The sequence below is a fragment of the Bos javanicus genome, unplaced genomic scaffold (assembly GCF_032452875.1).
Source record: "Bos javanicus breed banteng unplaced genomic scaffold, ARS-OSU_banteng_1.0 tig00002907_1, whole genome shotgun sequence".
Lineage (NCBI taxonomy): Eukaryota > Metazoa > Chordata > Mammalia > Artiodactyla > Bovidae > Bos > Bos javanicus.
In genome coordinates, this window is record NW_026893882.1 from 187,950 (window position 1) to 199,153 (window position 11,204).

The window sequence follows — 11,204 nt, forward strand, 5'->3', positions numbered from 1 at the left end:
ATGGAGTATTACTCAGCCATTAAAAAGAATACATTTGAATCAGTTCTAATGAGGTGGATGAAACTGGAGCCTATTATACAGAGTGAAGTAAGCCAGAAAGAAAAACACGAATACAGTATACTAATACATATATATGGAATTTAGAAAGATGGTAACAATAACCCGGTGTACGAGACAGCAAAAGAGACACTGATGTATAGAACAGTCTTTTGGACTCTGTGGGAGAGGGAGAGGGTGGGATGATTTGGGAGAATGGCATAATATCATATATGAAATGAGTCGCCAGTCCAGCTTCGATGCAGGATACAGGATGCTTGGGGCTGGTGCACTGGGACGACCCAGAGGGATGGTATGGGGAGGGAGGAGGGAGGAGGGTTCAGGATGGGGAACACATGTATACCTGTGGTGGATTCATTTTGATATATGGCAGAACCAATACAATATTGTAAAGTTTAAAAAACAAAACAAAACAAAACAAAACAAAAAAGACCTTGAAGTTCATTACCATTCCCATCTGAGAGAAAACATTCATCAAATACATGCTTCTGGAGGCTAAGTGACAAGGCAGTTTATTACCTCATCTTCTCAAATCCTGTGATTTGAGTACTACTTATAAGAAATAGATAATTCTCTGTTTTTCAGGGGCCATTCGTGGTACAGAATGGATCCTTATATTGCCATGGTTACAGATGACCTCCACACCAATGGCATAAAGGGGCATCATCGCTGGGTTTAGCTGGACCAATCTTCTGATGTTAATTACTAAGCTGTGTGAAGCCTTCTTAAGTAACATTTTTCTTGCTTAAAAAAAATTTTTTTTTGGTGGTTACCCTCACCTCCATCTCCTCTTCATTTCAAGTCAATATGGCTATCTGGGGGTGGCACACTGTGTCTATAACCATAGTGGAAATGACTGATATGGAAAATGCTCCCAAGATTTGGGAGAATACATACTGAACTAAATGGATTTCTTGGCTGATTGGCCAGCCAGTTTGATTGTTCTTTTACAGAGAGGCTTTTAGAGGTTACAGGGTCACCCCAGGGCAGGAACCCCTCTGATCAAGAAAGATGGCATGTCATATAGACCATGGCCCCTCTTTCAGAGGCCTGCTAGTTGCAGGTGGGCAGAGCGTAAGAAGGAGCAGCACTGGATGCAGCTGCTCATAATGATTAAGGACAGGGGACTCTGGTGTGAGAGATATGAGAAACTTCTTGTATTCAAAGAAGGGTTTTCTTCCCCTTCCACATCCCTGGAACCGCCTGGGATCAGCAGAGCATGGGGACTGATGATAGCAATGCAGATGATTATGTGAAACATGAGAATAGATTACATTCTGGCACAGGTGAGACTTTTATAACGGGGGCTTTACCCTACTTTACAGCATTCCTCAGACTTGTGAATGTCACTGTTAGAGAAGTTATTGTGTTCCTGCTTCAGTGTGTGCACTGCCATAGGCTGTGAAAAGCAGTTCCGGAAAGGTGACCATTGCCCCCTTATACTGTAGCCTAGAAGGGTAATCTGAAGGAGTCTCCTGGGAGGTGCCCACTGATGTTGACTACACTTGGTTGAGTAGACGCTCAGCTCTCATGTTGAGATTTCCCTGTGCACTGTAAAGAGACAACTGAAAGGGAGCAACTATTCTTGGTATGTTCTACTGGTATACCAGCCAGACAGTACTTTCTTCAAAGCTCACACGTCACAGGTGCCTTGTGAATGTCCTAAAAGACAGCCATATTGGCACTGGCAGCATGTAGCCATGGTGAATGGTGGCTCCTGGCCATAGTCTGTAGCCTCTTGTCAGGATTCTGAGTCCCATGGGGCGTGGGTAAAGTTGGATCTGGGTAGTAGGTTGGCACTGACCTACTGGTCAGACGTCTGTGTCACAAAGGGGCATGGGAAATATTGGGACTTGGGTGTAAGTTGGCTCTATCCTGAGGCAGACCTTGGTGTTATAAAAGGGCCTGGGAAATGTTGGGTCCTGAGTGTAAAATGGCTCTGATCTGAGTCAGACTTCTCTGCCCCAACAGACATGGGTCCAGGTGGTCCAGGTGGTAAGTTAGCTCTGGCCTGAATAAGACTTCGGTGCCTCAAAGGGCATAGGAAATGTGGGTTCCAGGCATAAGGTGGCTCTGGCCCGAGTCAGACTTCTATGGCAAAGGGCATTGGAAATGTGAGGTTTGGAGCTTTAGTTGGCTCCGGCCTAAGTTAGACTTCTCCACAGTAAGGATCATGGGAATTGTTGGGACTGGGTGGTAAGTTAGATGTGACCTGAGTCAGACTTCTGTTGTACAAAGGGCATAGTAAGTGTGGGGTTTCAGGCCTAAGGTGGATCTGACCTGAAGTGGACTTCTGTGCCACCAAGGGCATAGGAAATGTAGGGTCTGGGGCAGAAGTTGACAGTATCCTGTTGTTAGAATTGTGTCATGGTTCAGAGCAAGGGCATATTGTGTATCCTGAGGTGTCTCAGCTCTGTGTGTGAGAATGTGCTTGGAACTTTCCACGTTCGCTTTCTGCACTCTTCCGCTGAGCACACTCTGCATTTGGTTGGAAGAAAGAGGTCCGATGGGTCTTGTCAATGAGCTGTGCTTGAACCCAGGGCAATTTGTTTCCTTCAGGGCATGTGCCAGTGAGCCTGGATGTCCTGGAACCTCCAAAGTAAGGCATCCCAGCTGGAGAATGAAGACCTTGTTTTTCTCTTGCTGGAGAGGGCTACACCCCCAGTCTGTAACTGTCTCTCCCCCTGTGTATGTGCTGAAAAGCCTTTCTTCTTGGTGGTGGTTCCTTTTCCATTTGGGTCTTCCTGTTGGTGGGGGTGACATTGCCTCAAGGGGACCTTCTCTGCACCCTCAAGGAAGAAGGTGTTGTTGGTACAACAGTGGAGGGGTGGTTATGCATTGTTTGTGGTGTTGTGCTACTGGAGTTGGGGAGAGGAAAGGGGAGTTCAGTTTGGGGAGGGAAAGGGTTCAACGGTTTCCCCATTTCAGGCTTTTGCTTTCTCTTGATTAGGTAAATTTGGGCCTAGCAGGGCTATGAGCAGGAGGCTCTGACAGTTTAAGGAAAGACTGACAGTGGGGAGAACAAGGGTTTTGGTGTGAAAATTGTGGTGGACATTGTGGGTGCAGGGCTCTTTCTCCTGTCTCCTGGCACTGTTCCCTCACACTGCCATACGGTGGTCATAGCTGTGGTATAGAAGATAGTAAAGCGCATGGATACGTGTGAAGTGAATGAATGTGGGCCTCTGCCGGGAGCCGGCATATTGCATACTGAGGGCATATTGCATATTGATTGCATATTGCATATTGAGTGCAGCGCTTTCCACAGCATCATCTTTCAGGATCTGGAATAGCTCAACTGGAATTCTATCACTGCCGGGAGCCAGCATGAGGAACTCCGCCCGTGGCAAAGGTCATGAGGAAGGAGGCTCGGCATACACAGAGGCGGGATTGAGCCTCAGGAGTTCCCCTGGAAATTCTCGAGCATCTACCCCCCCCCCCAAACCAGAGTGTGCCTACTTTCTGCTTGTGCTTTCACCTACACCTCTGACTTTATGGGGGGCTGTCCCCCACTACCTCTCTCTGAAAAAGAGTTAGCTTACAGCTTCAGTTAATAATTCCTGGGTGTGACAGTGTTTCAACCTACAAACTCCTTTGGAAATCCTCTAGCCTGCCTGAATAGGTTTTTCCGGCCACATGTGATTGTTCAGAGCCTCCCAACTGTGAGAGGCAGGAGATGTTCTAAATTGTCTAAACACAGATTCCTTTGAGTAGTTAAAAGATTGATTAGAAATTGTATTGGTGAAGGGTTTTTCACTTATTGGGCCAATGTTTGCTGCTAAGTTTCCATATCCCTTACCTGCTGTGTCCCTGGCAGTGTATTGATTAATATAATTGGTGTAAGTAGTAGCTTTAATGTTTGTAACGTTGGATCCTTGAGTTAATTCTTTTTATTGTTACAGCCCACTACATCTTTGCCCTATAGGAATGCAACTTTATCTAATGCTTTTGGAGGCTGGCGCCTGACTTCAGAATAATCACCTTCAGAGAAAAATAAGTTTCTTAAAATGTTAACAGGCCTCCGGGCCAGAAGATGATGCAAATCACCTAAACTTTTGCATATGATAAGTTTGCAGGAAGAAAGCCTGGCTTACTGCATGACTCTACCCCTTCCCCCATTATCCTCTATGCACAACTTAAGGTATAAAAACTACTTTGGAAAATAAAGTGCGGGCCTTGTTCACCGAAACTTGGTCTCCCCATGTCGTTCTTTCTCTCACCTTCTGGCTGAATTATTCAGCCTCTTTTCTCCACTGAATTTCCTCACTGAGCTATCCTTATTTTGGCCTCTTTTCTCCACTGAATTTCCTCACTGAGCTATCCTTATTCTATTATTCTTTATATCCTTGATTAACGTTTAATTAAGCAGTTGTTTCCTGATCCTCACCGACGCCGTCCCCGCTTCGAATTCCCTGGATCCACTGGGGCTGGACTTCAGCAGGCCTCTATTCAAGGTGAGGCATTGATACTGGGATCAGGTCCTCACATTTCATTTTCCCCGTGAATTGTGGGCCTCTCTGCCAGGAGGTGATTTTGCTACTGCTGCTCTTTTTGTGCACCATTTAATGTTGTTTAGAATGTTCTATACTGTTGCACAATAACATAACCTGAGGGAGTTCTGAGAAGGAACACCTTTTGCTTCTGAGGAAGCTATAATCTTCCTGAGATGCTGCCTGTCCTTACCTTTTCATGATCTTCTCCTGCAGCTTTATTGACTCTGGTGCACTGCTTTGATGGTCATTTCTTCCTCCGATTGTCCAGAAGGTCTAGCAGTTTCTGATTTCAACTGCTTAAGTTGTTCCCTCTTTACCTAGTTCTCCCCTTTTGCAAGAATTTTTGCTTCCAGGTCCTTAAAGGAGCATTCCCGGGTTGTCAAATTGGCAAGAGGTTTAGTGAGCTTTTTAAAATGATTTCCACATACTGCAAAGAGGCAGAGAAAGAACTGACAAGTTTTCCAAAGTAAAACTTCTAAAGCAAAGGGAGGGTTGAAAGCCTGCTCTCATTTTTCAATGGGGATAATTAAACCTTTTTTCTTGTGTCACTTTGTATTTGCCCTCCAATATCCTAACATGAGATACCATGTCTCCCCAGGTGTCTGTCCCCAACAAATTGTGATTGCCGCACCCTGGCCAAACTCAGGCCACAGGGAACTTCCTTCAGTGGAACTTGTGCCAAAGGTACCTCAAAGAAAAGGAATAAGTAGGAGCCACTGTTCACCCTCCAGCTCGCTTATATTTTACCAATATCTGTGCCCTTATGGCAAGTTCTCTGTGGTCATTTGCAGTAGGGACTATAACCAGAGGCCTTGTTTACAGATGGCTTCAGTTGTTATGCTGATCTCACCAGTCTTGGCAAGTGGAAGATGTACTGTTCCACTCTGTCAGAGGGGAACAGAAGATTGTGTAGAATATTTTGAATTTGTAAAATTTTGTTTTTCAATAAAATGTGTATGATGGAAAAGCTCCCACTTGTAGATGTTATTATTTGTGATGACTCCAATCACGATCAATGAAGATGTGGCTCTGCATATGCATCACATCAGGTACCGAGTGGGACACTGGGCTCAGTAATCTGGGGCATTGATGACAGGGGGTGGGGTGGCAGGGTGAGAGTTATCCAGGTCAGAATTGAAGTTCTCCCCTTGTTAAGGTGAGAAGAACGGTAGGTAATCTGACATCTTCCTAGGTGATGTGATCCTTCTGGCCACTTCATGAGGATGACAGATACATGCCTGGATATTGTGGGGGTGGTGGGGGTATCTCCTGCTTCTGTTAAGGGTGAGGATACGAGAAGTGGCCCAGCATGGTTCTGGAGAACATCAGAAGTTATGGGAACAAAAATCTGGAAGCACACAATTAGCTCCTGGCCCATTTTGTATTAGAATCCAGTCCCTTGAGTATTAGGGATTTTTAACTATGTAACACTCCTTACCAGAGTATGAATGGACAGAATCAAAAAGGTACCTGAATGGCAGAATTATTTTGTGCTTGAAAAAAACAAAATTCTGCACATATTGTGTAAAATTTCTAATAGGTAAATTTACCAATCCTTTGTACAGCAGCTTGCAGACAACATTTTATGAAATAGCCATTTAATTGGCAACATGGTGCAGGAATACTAATTCTGGAGAATGTTAAGATAACTCTCAATCTGTCTAATGAACCTAGGCAGAGGGGGAAGCATCCAGGACTTGGGCAGGCAGGCATGTTGGGTGGGTCACAGGCCCACACCTGACCCTAGGTAGGGATGCCTGGAGGTGGGGGTGATGCCAGGCCTGCCAAAGGAAGTACCAGAAGGATGGCCCAGGCAGGCAGGTACCCCAGGACATCTGGAGGCCAGTCCTAAGCCAGGTGGCAAGGACTCAGGCTAGAGCCTGGCTCAGGCAGGCAGGGTTGGGGCCTGGCCCCGGCACCCTTGGAGGGCTCCACCAGGGGCTGCCAATCACTTGGGGCCTCCTTGAGTGGCTGCTGGAACTCAACATGTGTATACCAGTTAGATTCAAGCACTCCTGGAGGCGGCCAGGGAGGTGGTCATTCCTCTCCTCCAGCTGGTCCAGGCAGGTGTTGACCTGGTCCAACATGGGGTTGATGGCTGCCTGTACTGCTTCTCGGGTGAAGCCGTCATCCTTGCCTTCCGTATGGACAACCACAGGCATGCCCTGTTCCACATGGTCTCCAGACATGGCAGGCTCATGCACCAGCAAGGCTCATGCAGCCTTAGAGCAAGGAAGCGTGTTAGGTGTGCGGATGGCCGAGGCAGGGAGGGTGAAGGGCGGTCATTAAAACTTTGCACTCATTGAAATCGTTCTCCCGGGGAAAAGAAAGCAAGACTGTCACAGCCTGTCCTGATTGAAGATGTGCCCACTGGGTGGTGGATTCCGGTCTCTCCCTGATTATTCATAAAGATCTTACAGGCTGTGGCTCTCAGCAAACTCACCTCTTCCCACCCCGGTCTAGGGGTCCCCCAAAGCTGCAACGTGTCACCTCCTGCCCAAGGGGTTCATCAGGATAAGGAGGTTGAAGAAGGTCCTCTGTACTGTCATCACAGCTGGAATTTACTTCTTTATCTCAGTATTATGACCTACTCGTGTTAAAGAATGACTTTCCCATTAAGATGTGAGCTACCCAACTTATCTATGCAAGTCCAAGTCAGCAGCCAGGAGAGAAATAGGCTGAGATTTGGGGGAGGGGGGTTGATCCTTCTTCTTATCTGTACTTCAAATACAGGATTGGTAGATATTAATTAAATAATTAAAATAATTTGACACATTTTGTGTTTTGTAGAAAAACAAGGGATTTGGTACCTGGGGAAGACTTGAGAGGAATGTGCATAATTTTTCCATTTATTGAGGGCTTTTTATAGGCCAGGCTGTATGTGTCTCCCTCATAACTATTGCTGTGGGGATAAATATGATGCTGAAAGGGCATCTATGTGAAACACTGGATATCCTGACACTCAGCAGTAGGGTCTCACTGCACAGGCACATGCATGTAGCAGTCCACATAACTCCTGGACCATGTGTGCACTTTTAGAATTCTGTTATTTTGGTGGACATCAAGAATCTCTTAAATCAGTAAGACTCAGTGTTCCCCTACCCTCCCCACCACCACACACACACTAGGAGCAGGTGGTCCCTGCCTCCTTCTACCCTCCTTTTTCTTTAAATGTGGTGCCAACTTGGAGATGAATGACTGGGTAACAGGAAACATATAGGAAAAAAGGATGAGTAGGGGCCTGTCCATTCTGGGTTCCTTTTATGCTTTTTGTTCTGGTTCTTTTCCCCACCCCAGGTATGCCAAGACTAGAAAGGCATGGAGTACCTTTCTGCCAAGATTTTGGGAGTGAATGGTGGTCATCTCATAACTTTCAGGATGTTTCTCCAGGCACTGAGGGATTATGGTGAGGCCTGCAGCAAGGCTGGACTCAGACTGGAGAGGCTATGAGTATCGTGGAAGGCCCTAGGGCACGAGTCCCCTCCAGACACAAGCAAATGTAGGCTAGTCTGTGCCTTGTTTCCTGTGCTGGTGTCCTCTCAGCCTCCCTCCTCCCTCTCCATTCTTTTCTTTTTTTTCTGTCTCTATATCCCTCCAGTGATCTATCTATCCATCTATCTGTATCCCAGGGACACAGGCTACAATTGTGTCCTGGTCTCTAGACACAGTGTCACAGACATGAAGGTCCAGTTTCTGCTATGTGTGGTCTGAGTTTCTCTGCTGATTCAGACAAGTGATCTGGGTCAACTTTGGGCAGCCATTACTCTTCCAGATGTTAGGTCTACTCTTGGTGACTGACTCAAGTCCCAGAAAGCAAACCACCACAATTTCTATACCCTTGCCCAGCCCTATGTTTGTGGCTGCATGGAGCCCATCAAATGAGGGGAAGAAGGAGGGTGGCAACTCTGACATTAACTATCCATATTTAGGCTGAACTTCACAGGTTAAGGGCACAGTCCTCAGCCAGAATGCCATCAGTTCAGAAACCAGGCACATGTCTGGCTTTACCAGGGACACTCTCATACTGACCAACTGATAGATGGGCCAAGGTCTTGATCAGGCAATCTACAGAGGATATTAACAGAGGTGCAGTGAATATTCAATATCAGTTTCATTCAAATGTTATTCAGTCTGCCCTCAAATATTATTCAAACACATTCAAACCAGAGAAATTAAGACACAGCTTTCCCCAATAAGATGTACAATGATGTCTGGGAAATCTAACACTCAGAATGCAGGAAAACAGGTACTTTCATTCCATTCGTGGGTGGATTAAGTTTGGGAGACATCTTTTGTAGGAGGTTTGCAAATATTATATAAAGTTGAGAATGTGAATGATTTTGTGTGTGTGTGTGTGTATGTGTGTGTGTGTGTGCATGTTCATGCACATGCTGATGGAGACTAGTTCAATGGGGACACTCAAGGCCTGGGCAGAGTGAGGAGCATCCAGGATTTGGGCAAGTAGGCAAGTTGCGTGGGTCACAGGCCCACACCTGACCCCAGGAGGGGATGCCAGGCGGTGGGGGCATGCAAAGCATGCAAAAGGTAAGTAGCAGAAGGATGGCCTAGGCAGGCAGATCCCCCGGGACATTTGGAGGCCAGTCCTAAGCCAGGTGATGAGGGTCAGGCTAGAGCCTGGCTCATCCAGGCAGGTGGGGTAGAGGCCTGGCTCACAGGCCCTTGGAAGGCTTCACTAGGGGCTCCCAATTGCATGGGGGCTTCCCTGAACAGCTGTTGGATCTCAAGATGCATCTGCCAGTTGGATTCAAGCACTCTTGGAGGCGGCTAGGGAGGTGGTCATTCCTCTCCTTCAGGTGGTCCAGACAGGCACTGACCTGGTCCAACATACAACTGATGGCTGTGTACACTGCCTATACGACAATGCTGTCGACCTGGCCTTCAGCATAAACATACACAGCCCAGCTCCTCGTTGCAGCAGACAAGGCAGGCTCCTGTATATGTAAGGCTCATGGGATGTTGGAGTGAGGCTGTTACGGGTGCTCTGTCTCGCTTTTTCTGCTGACCCTCTGTTTTGATCTGTTCTGCACAGTTCAGTTCAGTTGCTCAGTCGTGTCCGACTCTTTGTGACCCCATGAATTGCAGCACGCCAGGCCTCCCTGTCAATCACCAACTCCTGGAGTTCACACAAACTCATGTCCATTGAGTTGGTGATGCCATCCAGCCATCTCATCCTCTGTCGTCCCCTTCTGCTCCTGCCTCCAATCCCTCCCAGCAAAAGAGTCCTTTCCAATGAGTCAGCTCTTCGCATGAGGTGGCCAAAGTATTGGAGTTTCAGCTTTAGCATCAGTCCTTCCAAAGAACACCCAGGGCTGATCTCCTTTAGAATGGACTGGTTGGATCTCCTTGCAGTCCAAGGGGCTCTCAAGAGTCTTCTCCAACACCACAGTTCAAAAGCATCAATTCTCCAGCGCTCAGCCTTCTTCACAGTCCAACTCTCACATCCATACATGACCAATGGAAAAACCATAGCCTTGACTAGATGGACCTTTGTTGGCAAAGTAATGTCTCTGCTTTTCAATATGCTATCTAGGTTGGTCATAACTTTTCTTCCAAGGAGTAAGTGTCTTTTAATTTCATGGCTGCAGTCACCATCTGCAGTGATTTGGGAGCCCCCAAAATAAAGTCTGACACTGTTGCCACTGTTTCCCCATCTATTTCCCATGAAGTGATGGGACCAGATGCCACGATCTTCGTTTTCTGAACATTGAGCTTTAAGCCAACTTTTCCACTCTCCTCTTTCACTTTCATCAAGAGTCTTTTAAGTTCCTCTTCACTTCCTGCCATAAGGGTGGTGTCATCTGCATATCTGAGGTTATTGATATTTCTCCCAGCAATCTTGATTCCAGCTTGTGCTTCTTCCAGCCTAGTGTTTCTCCTGATGTACTCTGCATATAAGTTAAATAAGCAGGGTGACAATATACAGCCTTGACGTACTCCTTTTATTTGGAACCAGTCTGTTGTTCCATGTGGAGGTTAGTTCCCTATTTATGGAGGCTGAGAAACTCTACAATCTCCTGCCTACAAGGTATAAAGCCAGGAAAACCAGTGGTATAATTCAGTTCCAGTCTGAAGGCCTGTGAACCAGGGGTCTGGTGGTGTGAATCCTTATTGAAGAGAAGGAGAAAATGAAGAGAAATGTTTTATCTCAAGCAGAGAGATAGGGAAAAAATTCAAGAATTCTTCCTTTCTCTGCCTTTTGTTCCATTTGGGCCCTCAACAGATTGGATGATGCTTACCCACAATGGGAAAGGCCTTCTATTTTACTAAGTCACTGATCCAAATGCTCATCTCATCCAGAAACAACCTCACAGATACACCCAGAGATAATGTTTAATTTGGACACTCCATGACCAGTCAAGTTGGCACATAAAATTCGACGTCACACTGGATAGGGCAACATGATAGACTGCTGCATAACACTGTGCACACCACGAAGCCTCAAATACCCTCCTAAATGATCTTTCCCATGGGAAGTACAGCACCTTTCCTAGAAGCACTATGCACTATTACCATGCAGTCCAGGTAAGGGACCCAGTGGCTATGTGGTCCACACACCATGTAGAGTGTAGATGAGTTAAACACTCAACGTAGTCAAGCCTAGGGGAGATGCACCTTCTTGTTTGTACAACTCAAAAA

General features: G+C 46.4%; 1 pseudogene; it reads right to left on the minus strand.

The window, feature by feature from the left end:
* Positions 1-6,192: 6,192 nt before the first annotated feature.
* On the minus strand, positions 6,193-7,153 carry LOC133244026 (bublin coiled-coil protein-like; annotated as a pseudogene).
* Between the last annotated feature and the right edge of the window lie 4,051 nt (positions 7,154-11,204).